Source organism: Acipenser ruthenus, chromosome 5, assembly GCF_902713425.1.
Source record: "Acipenser ruthenus chromosome 5, fAciRut3.2 maternal haplotype, whole genome shotgun sequence".
Taxonomy (NCBI): Eukaryota; Metazoa; Chordata; class Actinopteri; order Acipenseriformes; family Acipenseridae; genus Acipenser; species Acipenser ruthenus.
In genome coordinates, this window is record NC_081193.1 from 53,346,581 (window position 1) to 53,358,969 (window position 12,389).

A 12,389-nucleotide genomic window follows, 5' to 3' on the forward strand; every position below is an offset into this window, starting at 1 on the left:
GTAGAGGATGATTTAGGCCACTGTCCAGAGACCCCTAGCACTAAAATCATTTTGATGGGGGAACAATTGGTTCCAGATCAGGAAAGGGAACTGCGTAAGCTTATTGAGGAGTTCAGCAATGTTTTTTCTGACTTGCCCGGCAGGACTAACTTGGCTGAATATGACATTATCTCTCCCTCAGGCGTCACAGTACAAGAGAGACCTTACTGGATCCCGGAAAGTCGACGAAGCAGCATTTGCAAAGAGGTATGGGACATGCTCGAACTTGGGGTGATTGAGCCTTCCAGGAGCGAGTGGTGCAGTCCTATTGTCATAGTGGCCAAGAAAGGCAGCACCAACCGCTTCTGTGTGGACTTCAGGAAGGTAAACTCTATTACCAAGTTTGATGCATACCCTATGCTTCGGGTGGATGAAATTCTAGATAGACTGGGAAAGGGTAAGTTTATCTCTACACTGGACTTGAAAAAGGGATACTGGCAGATCCCCTTGACCCGCAGTTCTAGAGGGAAACGTATTTTCAACTCCAGAAGGGCTGTTCCACTTTAAATCATGCTGTTTGGGCTACATGGTGCGCCGCTGCCTTTCAGAGACTGATGGACCAGGTTTTATGTCCACCATATGCAGCAGCGTATATTGATGACATGGTCATTTACAGCTCCACCTGGCAAGAGCATTTGGCTGGGGTTACAGCCGTCCTTCAGTCTTTAAGGGTAGCCCAGCTGACAGCTAACTTGAGAAAATGTGCATTTGCCAAAACAGTATCTGGCGTTGCAGCCCTTCATGTACCACATGGTTCATTGTGCGGGAAACGACCACCAAAATGGGGAGGGGGAGTAATGGGAATTCAGCCGAGTGTTCCTTCAGCTCCACTATGAGCGGTGGAATATGTGACAGAAATACAATGATTCTTGGTAGTAAATCTTCCTCCCAACCTGTGAGGGCGCTAAGCAGCGAGAACAGAGTACATTGGACGGGCTGGCCTGACAGTTCTTTCCCAGGGTTCAAGGAAAGTCGGCCAGCTAGAAAGGGGGTGGTACTCTGTTGTAATAACTCATTGACCCAGAAGGGAAACGATGTGGCAGTCGCGGATTGGAGGGGCGGCTGCACTCATTTACCAAGGGGTCATGTGGGTTTTATGGGAAGGCATAAAAAGGGGACGGAGAGACACAATCTGTTCCTTCGCTTTAGTTTGTGATTTGAACCTGCAGGGACCCGTGAGAGACCCAGTGATAAATCATGAGTGTTTTGTTTGTTTTGTCTATAACTGTCTTGTTTGTTATTATTAGACGGCGTGGGCAATGTGCTCCGCCCCTGAGTTCATTTGTGTGTTCTATGTTGCGTGTGGTGTGTTAATGTTGGTGTATTGTAGTTGGTACACGGGATATAATGTGGGTAATGAGCACGAGTATTTAAAATGTATAATTGTATTTAGGCACAGGGATTGCACTTCACGTGCATTTAAAGTATTTCATAGTATGTGAGCACGGGGTTGCACAAATTGGTTCACTTGCTGGGATTCAAGTGAATAATTAGTAATTGAATCCCGGCACAACAATATATATAGATGCACGTTTTACTCACTTGGGGTTGTGTGTTTGAGTGGAGAACAGGTGTGGAGAGGAGGTTAAAACTATTAAAAAGAAACTAAAGAAAATAACAACTGCTACTACGTGCTGGAGAACCAGCACGGTACCTGTTTTGTGTTTAGCGTTCGTCCACCCTGTTTGTTAGCGTCTATTCGTTTTGTTTGTCTGTTTATTTTGGCCTCAAGTGCCGTATGCTATTTTCTGTTTAAACCTTTTTATTTTACAATAAACGCACTGAGCGCCGCCGCACCTCAGTTTCACCTGCCAGTACTGCCTGTCTGTACTCCTTTCTGGTCTGATGTCACCCCTAGAGCTAGCCTGTTCACAGACAGCTAACATGTTCCCGGAGCTGTTGCCAAGGGCCAGCACAAAACCCGGAACAGCACTTCACTTTTGTCACGCATAAACTTGTATCACCCACCATGAGCACTACAGCACGCACCCAAGACCTGGTGACCGTGTTTGTACATTGTGAGAAAGATACGTGTGTTTATTATTTGGGACTGCAACCTGTTTATTTATTCCAGTGCATTACATGTTGTGTATTGCTTGGAGTTATTGTTTGGTCACCAGACCAGGATTATGATTAAAAACCCTTTCCAACTGGATTACAACTCTCTGACGGTTAATTACGCACTGCATCACTCCTGCACCTGTACACAATCAAACACTTTGCCAGAATATAGCATGATCACTCAGTTGAACTGTTTGCCCAGTTCTGTCAAACATTTCATCTTTTAAATATTTGCTGCACAAGACACTATTTTGTGGGCTCCCAGAGGTTTTTTTTTATCATAAGTCTGTCGACGGATAGCAATTCTCCATTGACTTCTTCTGAACGGGTGATTCAGAAACCTAAGAATTGTAAGGATTTTGAAACTTGCTTCCCTGACCTTGCAGCTCTTTAGCTTGACACGTGGCCCAAAATACACCCATGTGTAGCAAGTGCAGCTGTGACCTTGGCGGGATGATAAAACCGTTGTGTCTGCTTAGAAAAATGTTTATATACAAACCTATTAAAACTGGTTCTAAAATCACTTACTTTTGTTAAGTGCTTGCTATAACTTTAGGTAAGTGACATGGAACACATAACAACACACTATACAATTGGAACACTTTTTCTGATAACCACACACCTTGTGTGGGACAGTGTACACTAGGTTTTTCCAGTTAAATTGCACAAGCTCTTATTTCATCAGCCATCTGTTCTTTTCCATTATACAACCCATTACTTATGCTTCTCATTTAAATGATGAAGGAAGTTAGAAATCAATGAAACTGTCTGTAAACATTGTGTGATTTTCTTGTTTAATGTAAACTCTGAATCAACGCAGGGTTAATGAACTCTTAAAATCAAGCTGGACATAGCTGGTGCACATCAGTAGTTTGCAATCAACAGCCTTATCGTTTGACCTTGTGATGCGTGGGTACAAAGCTTTGTCGTCTGTAAGCATTGAGCAAAACTCATAGCATTGTTCTTAAATGTGACTTCTTGTTATCTGGGTTTCTGCTGACATTGATAAAGTGAAGAAAAAATGCAAATATGCTTTGTCTCACACCATGCATCATGCTAGCGAAAGAAGACCAAATTTGTTCAAGGAAATTACATAAGCTAGCTGTATATCAGTGCTGTATGAAGGTATTTAACTGGGCAGAACATCAGTGGCTGATAAGAAGTATACAAAACAACATGGAGGCAGACTGCAAAAAAATGGAACATTTATTGTTCAGGTTCACAGTAAAAACAAGACATAGACCTGAAGTATTCTGAAAGTTTTAGTTGTTGTTACTTTTTTTATATAAGATGTTCAATAGTGATAGGATTTACTTGAGGTAACACCAGACTTTACATAATAGTACAGTCAATGACACAGCGTCACACACACACAACCCGATAACCTTCACAGTCTAGGCTATGCCTTGCTGCAAAGGTTCTTAGTCATTCGGTCGGCTGACACCCTTTTAAACATACACAAATAAACAAAAAAGAATACTGACTCTACTGTGTTTGTTTTGGGACACAAAGAACAAAAAAGGTGTGTTCTCCCAGCTCAGGAACTCCATACAACATAGCCAGTCTTGTTTCTTCACTGTAGGCTTTTTAAAAGCCGAGCAATAGACAGAGTGCGTCGGATCTCCGTGGCAAACAGATCAGCCGCAATTTAACATGATGCAATACCTGTCAACTTATGAAAACACGAGAACCAGAGGTCTCCTTTTTCAGACTTACTGCACAACTTTCTCTGAACAAATCAATATAATAATTCATACATATACAGTAAATAATATTTTATTCTTAACTTGTAGCCTATTAGAATCTGATATAGCCTACATCAATATTGTAACGACCCTGGCGATGGCAGCATCCTGGACATTGTGTTTGTCTTGTTTGTTACGTCCTGTTTAAGGTTCCATGTATTGTGAGGGTACGGGGCACGCCGTTGGTGTGTGTCTGCGTGAGTGCATGCGTGTGTGTGCAGTGGGCGGTTCCCCCAGAGGCTATAAGTAGGAGGGGGGGGAAGCCGCGAGCGGGAGAATGCGTGTGAATGTCTGACTGGAGAGCGATTACGAGAGACAGAGTACCGGCTGAGAGAGTGCTTGTCGGTGAGTCTGCGGTGTAAAAGAGAGAGAGACAGCTATTTGTTATTTTGGCGTGAACCCCGGCCCAAACGGGGTTTCGTTGTGTTATTAAAGAAATTCAAAAAATAAAAGTACGTGGAACCTCATCTGGTCTCTCCCGAGTCTGTCTCATCCCCATAGCACAGAACGCTACATTGGTGTTTCAGAAGTGGGATTTACAGCGCCTGTCACGAGGGGTGAAACAGAAGCAAGAGGGAGAAGATGGCGGACGCGAGAGAGATGAGAGAAGACGAGCTGCGAGCCAGACTGGAGGAGCTGGTCGCTGAGCTGTGGGTCAGGAGCTACCCGAGAATGGGCGCTGCATGGGGAGGAGAGAACATGGAGCGAGGGAGGAGCAAGAACCCTTGGGCGAAAGAGGAAAGAGGGATCAAGATGGCGGAGCTGGGAGACAGACAGACTGCTCCGCAGGCTGAGGGGCACTGCGCCATCGTCATCGAGGGAGAAGGAGATTCTTCGGCCGCCGCAAGGACCTCATCAGCCACAGAGATAGGAGGAGCGCAAGTGCGCGTCAAGGAGGAGGCAGCGTCACCATCGGACACGCCCGCCCTGCAGCAGAATGTCAACAAGGGGGTTTATTACAGCCGTTTGCAGTACAACGGTAAGGCCGATTGGCGAGACTTTGTAAAGCAGTTTGAAATGATGGCAATGGTAAACAACTGGACAGACAGAGAGAAAGCCAGTAATTTAATTGCTTGTTTAGAAGAAGAGGCTTTACATTGTTTAACCACCGTCGATCTAAATGGCTGTAGTAGCTATGGGACATTGGTTGCTGAACTGAGCGTGTGTCTGACAAGAGAGCGTGATGTTAAGCCCCGATATGGGCCCCGTGCCGATCACGGGAGAGAGAATATGCGGTGTGGGGGGAACATGTTGCCAGGGGCGAGCCGGCAGCCAGTGAAAGCAGGCCGATATGACGGTAGATCGCCGTGGGAGGCGTACCACGTCAAATTCAGGATGGCAGCGCTCACTAATGACTGGGGGCCGACGGAGAAAGCAGGACAGTTGGCGGCTGCATTAGAGGGAGAAGCGCTGCAGGTTCTGCTGGACTTGGGCCCAGACGAGGTGGGCCAATACGAGGTGTTAACCGCAGCTCTCGAACGCCGTTTTGGGAGAGTGGAGCCCGCAGTCGGGTTGCGCCTGCAGCTGGCCAACCGCACTAGAGCTCCCGGAGAGAAACTGGGCGTACTGGCTGCTGATGTCCGGTACCTGGCCCGGAGGGGGTACCCAATGTTCCCGCCAGCCACCCAGGAGGACCTGGCTGTCGAGGCCTTTGTTCGCGGACTGACCCCGACCGCTCTACGTCAGCAGGTCCGGTTTGCTGCCCCAACCTCCCTAGAGCTTGCCGTGGCTCACGCCGAACGAGTCGAGGCGGTGCTCGAGGAGGGGGAGCGGGACCATGCCCCTGGGAGCGAGAGTGGTCAGCAGAAGAGGCGGCCTGACCACACACCACCTAGAGCTCGCATGGCCCAAGCAGAAGAAGAGGAGGCCCCGTACCGCACCATTGACCCCACCTGGCCCCCGGAGCTTACCACCCTCATCAGGGCGGCGATCACCCAGCCAGCTCGGACTCCTGAAACCCCCCCACAGCTGTGCTGGGGCTGTGGACAGCCTGGCCACCTACGGCGCCACTGCCCAGCAGCAGCTGCTGCACCACCACCACACCTGACACAGCAACCGCAGGGAAACGCGAAGGGGCCCGCATAGACGGGACGACGCGTGCCCCCAGTCCAGTCCCATTAATCGCGGACCACCCAGCTGCAGCGGCCGCCACCAGTACTAACCCGTGTAGCCGACAGAGCAGGGCGTCACCCCTCACGGAAACAGCCGACCACAGACAGTGCCAGCCAGCTATAGCGGTAGGAAGGACCACTGCCGGGGACTTCTGCCATGTCCCCGTCCGCATTGAGGGGGTCCCGTGCACTGCTCTCGTGGACACTGGCTCCACGGTGACTCTCATCCGCCCCGATGTGCTCCCTGCAGGGGTCCGGCTGGAGCCCACCACCGTGCAGTTGCGCACTGTGACTGGAGAGCTAGCCCCCATGCAAGGAAAGGGCAACCTTGCTATTGAAGTGGCTGGACGGACAGTACACCACCCTGTCTGGGTAGCAGCTGTACAGGACCCCTGCATACTGGGCCTGGACTTCCTGCGCTACACAGGCGGACAGCTAAACCTCCGGACCGGGACACTGCACATACAGGGGAGCCCGGCTTTAGCTTTAGCCTCACCCCTTGGACCGCTGGGTCGGAGTCGGGACCCCTTCGCACGACAGTTTCGGGATCTGCCGAGGACACAACGGACCGCCGCCATGAGACGGGAGACCTCAGCACACCCCCGGGCTCCATCATGCGCCAGTCTCATCAGGGACAATACAGCGTCTCGACGGCCCCCACTCCGGAAGGAGCTACTGCTTGCACAGCCGCCTTCAGGTGCCAGCGCTCGCCAGCCAACATGGCCACTCTCAGGCCGCAACGCTCGCCAGCCAACACGCCCACCCTCAGGCCGCAATGCTCGCCAGCATGTACAGCCGCCCTCCTGCAGTTCTAGCGTGGCCCAGGGGAATGCAGCTCTCCCCCAGGCAGCCCCGCCACCCTGCCCGGCGCCGCCAACCGCTACCCAAGGGCTGCGGGAGGATACCGCCATGCCACGCCCTACTGTCAGGAGTAATTCAGCGTCCCCAGCAATCTCCCCTCCGCCACCAGTCTCCCCTGAAGACCCAGCTCTCAGCGCAGTGCATGCAGTTTGGCTCAGGAGCTGCGAAGGGCTTTGCACAGAAGAGCGTCGCCAGCTGTGGGAACTGGTGTATGAGTATCGCCACAGTTTCGCTACCGCCTCGGATGACGTGGGGCGGACACACCTGGTGCAGCACCAGATCGAGACGGGAACCGCCCGCCCCATTAAGCAGCGCCCTCGCCGCCAACCACTCGCCCTCCAGGAAGCCACAGAGCAGGTGCTGGAGGAGATGAAGGCAGCGGGGATCATTGAGCCGTCCGACAGCCCCTGGACCTCGCCGGTAGTCATGGTGCGGAAGAAGGACGGCAAGTGGCGCTTCTGCGTCGATTACCGGCGAGTGAACGATGTGACGGAGAAGGACTCCTACCCCCTTCCCCGCATCGATGAGTCCCTGGACTTGGTGGCCGGCTCTAGATGGTTCTCTTCGCTGGACCTCCGCAGCGGCTACTGGCAGGTTGCGCTGGATCCCTCTGCACGGCCGAAGACTGCCTTCTCCACTGGACGGGGTCTGTGGCAGTTTACTGTGATGCCGTTCGGACTTTGCAACGCCCCCGCAACGTTCGAGCGGCTCATGGAAAAGGTGCTGGCCGGAGTACCCCCCTCGGAGTGCCTGGTCTACCTGGATGACCTGCTAGTCCACGGAGGGACCTTCCAGGACGCCCTGGCCTCCCTGCATGAGGTGCTCCGGCGAGTGAGGAAAGCGGGGCTAAAACTGCACTCTGAAAAGTGCCAGCTGATGCGCCAGGAGGTCTCGTTCCTCGGGCACCGAGTGGGAGCAGAGGGGATCCAGACAGAGGTGGACAAGGTCACCGCAGTGAGGGACTGGCCTATTCCCGTCAACCCCCGGCAGGTTAGAAGCTTCCTAGGGCTTGCGTCCTACTACCGCAGGTTTGTGCAGGGCTTTGCCACCATCGCTGCCCCCCTGCACCGCCTCCTGAGGAAAGACGAGCCCTTTGAGTGGACCCCGGCGTGCCAGGAGGCGTTCGCCTCCCTGCAACATGCGCTGTGCCAGTCCCCGGTGCTGGCTCCCCCGGATGTCCGTTCTCCCTTCCTGCTGGACACGGATGCAAGCAACGAGGGGATCGGGGCTGTCTTATCCCAGCCGGGTCCAGAAGGGGAGCATGTGGTGGCGTATTTTAGCCGGTCGCTCAGCAAGGCAGAGCGCCGGTATTGCGTCACCCGACGGGAGCTGCTTGCGGTGGTGGAGGGGGTCCGCCACTTCCGCCACTATCTCTGCGGGCTCCCCTTCACCATTCGCACAGACCACGCTGCCCTGCAGTGGCTCCTGACGTTCCGGGAGCCCGTTGGATCGAGCAGCTCCAGGCGTTTCAGTACCGGATCCAACACCGGGCTGGTGAGAAGCACGCCAATGCGGACGCGCTGTCCCGTCGTCCCTGTGCCCGGGAGGGATGCGCCCATTGCAGCAGAAAGGAGGAGAGGGAAGCAGAGCTGTCCCGCCGGGGGGAAGAGCAATGCCGGGTGGCAGTATCGGCTGAGAGGGTGGATTGGAGAGCCCATCAGGACCGAGACCCGGACCTCCGCCCCATACTACATTGGCTAGAGGAGCAGCGAAGGCCTCCCTGGGAGGAGGTGGCCCCTTTTTCCACCGCCACTCGGGGGCTGTGGGCTCAGTGGAGCGGGTTGGCCTTGCGTGACAGAGTCCTTCAGCGGCAGTGGAAGGTGCCCGCCACGGGGGAGGTGAGGTGGCAGGTGGTTGTCCCGGGGGCGATGCGCCAGGAGGTGCTAGAGGCCCATCATGGGACCCCAGGCACTGGTCATTTTGGAGTGACGAAGACCCTGAGGCGGCTCCGCCAGTCGTTCTACTGGGGGCAGTGCAGGCGAGACGTGGAGGACCACTGCCGACGCTGTGACATCTGCACTGCCCGGAAAGGACCCCAGGGCCGGTCGCACGCCCCACTCCAGCAGTACCAGGTCGGGGGGCCTATGGAGAGGGTTGCCGTGGACGTACTAGGCCCTTTTCCACGCTCCGAGAGGGGGAACCGGTTCGTTCTGGTGGCCCTCGATTACTTCACTAAGTGGCCAGAGGCGTACGCTTTGCCAGACCAGGAGGCAGAGACGGTCGCTGAAGCACTGCTGGAGGGGTTCTTCAGCCGGTTCGGGGTCCCTCAAGAGTTGCATTCCGACCAAGGGCGCAACTTTGAGTCCCGGGTCTTTGCCGGGATGTGCCGGCGCCTGGGCATCAAGAAGACGCGGACCACCCCTCTGCACCCTCAGAGCGACGGACTGGTGGAGAGGTTCAACCGCACGCTGGCCGTACAGCTGGCTGTCACCACCGCCACCCACCAGCGGGACTGGGACACCCACCTGCCTGTCGTGCTGTTGGCCTGCCGCTCTGCTGTCCAGGATTCCACCGCCTGCACCCCTGCCCTGCTCATGCTGGGGCGTGAGCTGCGCACTCCTGCGGAGCTAGCTTTTGGTCGTCCCCCAGATGCCCCCAGTGTACCCCCGGGCCCTGAGTATGCCAGGAGACTACAGGACCGACTGGAATCAGCCCACAGCTTCGCCAGGGACCAGTTGCAGGCTGCTGGGGTACGGCAGAAGCGGAACTATGACCTCCGAGTACGGGGGCGCCACTTCACCGCCGGGGAGCTCGTGTGGGTCTTCAGCCCCAAGAGACAGCGGGGCCGTTGCCCCAAATTGGACAGCCACTGGCTTGGTCCTTGCCATGTCCTGGAGAGGATCGGGGACGTGGCCTACCGGGTGCAGCTACCTCACAGAGGACGCAAGGTAGTGCTGCACCGGGATCGGCTGGCCCCCTACCTGGGACAACACCCAGCACCATCCGACCCAGCAGCTTCTGACAGTCCTCTCCTGCCCCCTCCTGATCCACCCCGCCCTAACAGTCCCCCCACCCCCAGGGCTGAGGGTTCCTCCCCCGACGGTTCAGTTTCCCTGTCCCCTGTGGCTGACAGGAGCCCGTCCTCCACGCAGGGCTCCCGCCCGCAAAGACAGCATCGCCTCCCGGGTCGTTTTCGAGACTTTGTTCTTCCCTCGGGGACGAGGGACTAAGGGGGGGGCTGTGTAACGACCCTGGCGATGGCAGCATCCTGGACATTGTGTTTGTCTTGTTTGTTACGTCCTGTTTAAGGTTCCATGTATTGTGAGGGTACGGGGCACGCCGTTGGTGTGTGTCTGCGTGAGTGCATGCGTGTGTGTGCAGTGGGCGGTTCCCCCAGAGGCTATAAGTAGGAGGGGGGGGAAGCCGCGAGCGGGAGAATGCGTGTGAATGTCTGACTGGAGAGCGATTACGAGAGACAGAGTACCGGCTGAGAGAGTGCTTGTCGGTGAGTCTGCGGTGTAAAAGAGAGAGAGACAGCTATTTGTTATTTTGGCGTGAACCCCGGCCCAAACAGGGTTTCGTTGTGTTATTAAAGAAATTCAAAAAATAAAAGTACGTGGAACCTCATCTGGTCTCTCCCGAGTCTGTCTCATCCCCATAGCACAGAACGCTACAATATTATAAAGTAGCCTAAGACATGTTCGCAGGTCGGATGGGGAAAATAATAATAAATAAATAAAGGTGAAGATTGGCCCTGGTCCTCCTCACAAACTTCACCCATTGCCTGCATCGTACGGGCTGTTTAGGAAACTCGTGGAGAGATACCAATGGCCCTGCTGTGTTGGAGCAGCCATATATTACACACCTATTCACCATAGTATCTCTCCCCTGGGTGCGTTGTGTTTTGGACTTTTCATAGAGGTGTCAACTTGGTTGTTTTTTATACACTTAGCGTTAAAACCTATACATTAAAACTACACAGATATTGACCTACCAACAGTACTATACAGGTGAATTCTGAAAAAAAAAGAAAAATCATTACACCCCCACCTTTAAGGATAAATCAAACCTCTTACAGAATATTCAAACATTTCACATTAAAACTGAACATATCGTAGATTATTGTTGTTGTTTTTATCAATTCACTTTCAAACTATTAACTCTCAATAGGGCACGTGTGTGTGTTTCAATTGTCTATATTGTGTTGTAAGCAGAAAAAAAACGTGTAATACAATTACCGCTTGAACCGTTCATTCTCTAAAACATTTCTACAGATACCAGTAAGCAAACACTATTATTTATAAATAACTTAAGAATAGTTCTAGTAGTAGTATTTCTTTAGTTTTACCCGTGAAAGGGGGTCCCCCTCCTCAACAAGTTTTCATTGGGTACTTCTGAGCAGTTTACAACTGCACAATATACACAGGCATGTAGGACATCAGATAATAAACGCTATAAAACAATGTATATCAACTGGAAAGAGAACAGACGTGTTTAATTAATATAACAAAAAATAAATGGAAAAACCCTCAAAGAAACTAGTCTACTTAGTTTACATAGACTTGTCGCCAAAATTAAACTTTAACAACTCGATAATTTCAGCAAAAACAAAATATATTACTTATACATAGTAAAACGACGTAAATGGTTTGTATTTTGTGAGGCATAACACACTGCTAATCGTTAGAAAATACATAATAATAATATGCAAAAATAGCTGTGAAGTGGCTTGAAACGCTGCACTTATACCTAGGCAAGATGGCGTCCCTATTTACACACCAAAATGAAGTAATGACCTATTTCAGCCTTCTATATCTATAGGTAAACCTCTGCTAAAAGAATCCCTCAAGTGCGTCATTGGGTGCGTTCGCGATGCGTAGGCTGTGTTCACGTAAGCATATTTTCCTAATGCTGTGCAGATTTTGTGCAAAACCTGTCCAAGTTCACCATCTGAGTGAACTCATCCGAAAAATACGTCACCAGGTCACGCATCTCCTGACAGGTACTGCGCTGGAGCAGCCACGGCTTCAAACAACAGAGCAGCGGTAGCTGACAAAGAAGTGTGTCTGCAAGCAAAACCGATCCTCACTGTATGTGCTACTGCCACCTAGGCAGGAGGCGTGAATAACACAGAAAAGTACTGGTATAAATTACCACTATTATATAACTCAGTGGTTTTGAACCCTGGTCTAGGAGTACCCAATATACTCTGTGCCTCTGCTGGTTTTTGTTCCAACCGAGCTGCTCTCAATTACTTCATTCAACCCTTAACTAATAATTTCCCTAATCAGGGCCTTAAAATTATTTAAACAAGTTGGGGTTTCAAGTTAAGTATAACATTGTATAAGGAACTTGTGTCACCCAACGTTGTTTAAGCTGAACTATTCAAACAGTCAAATTAAGTAAATTATTAGTTAACTTAAGGGTACGGAACTTCTATCGCATCCACCTCTTCTGCAATACAAATCACAACTAAATCGGCTTCCATGTTTGTTCTCTCTGCTTTGCAGCTAACCTCCAAATCATGTCCAAACTCTGGCTACATAGACCATGACGCCAGACGCAGACTCCCGTCTGCAATCTAGCCGTCAAAAAAGTATCGTGAACGCAGCCAATGGGTGCGTTCACGGAG

The 12,389-nt window shown here is 51.9% G+C and overlaps 1 pseudogene; it reads left to right on the forward strand.

The window, feature by feature from the left end:
• The first annotated feature begins 4,427 nt into the window (after nucleotides 1-4,427).
• On the forward strand, nucleotides 4,428-10,384 carry LOC131737223 (uncharacterized; annotated as a pseudogene).
• Nucleotides 10,385-12,389: the final 2,005 nt, after the last annotated feature.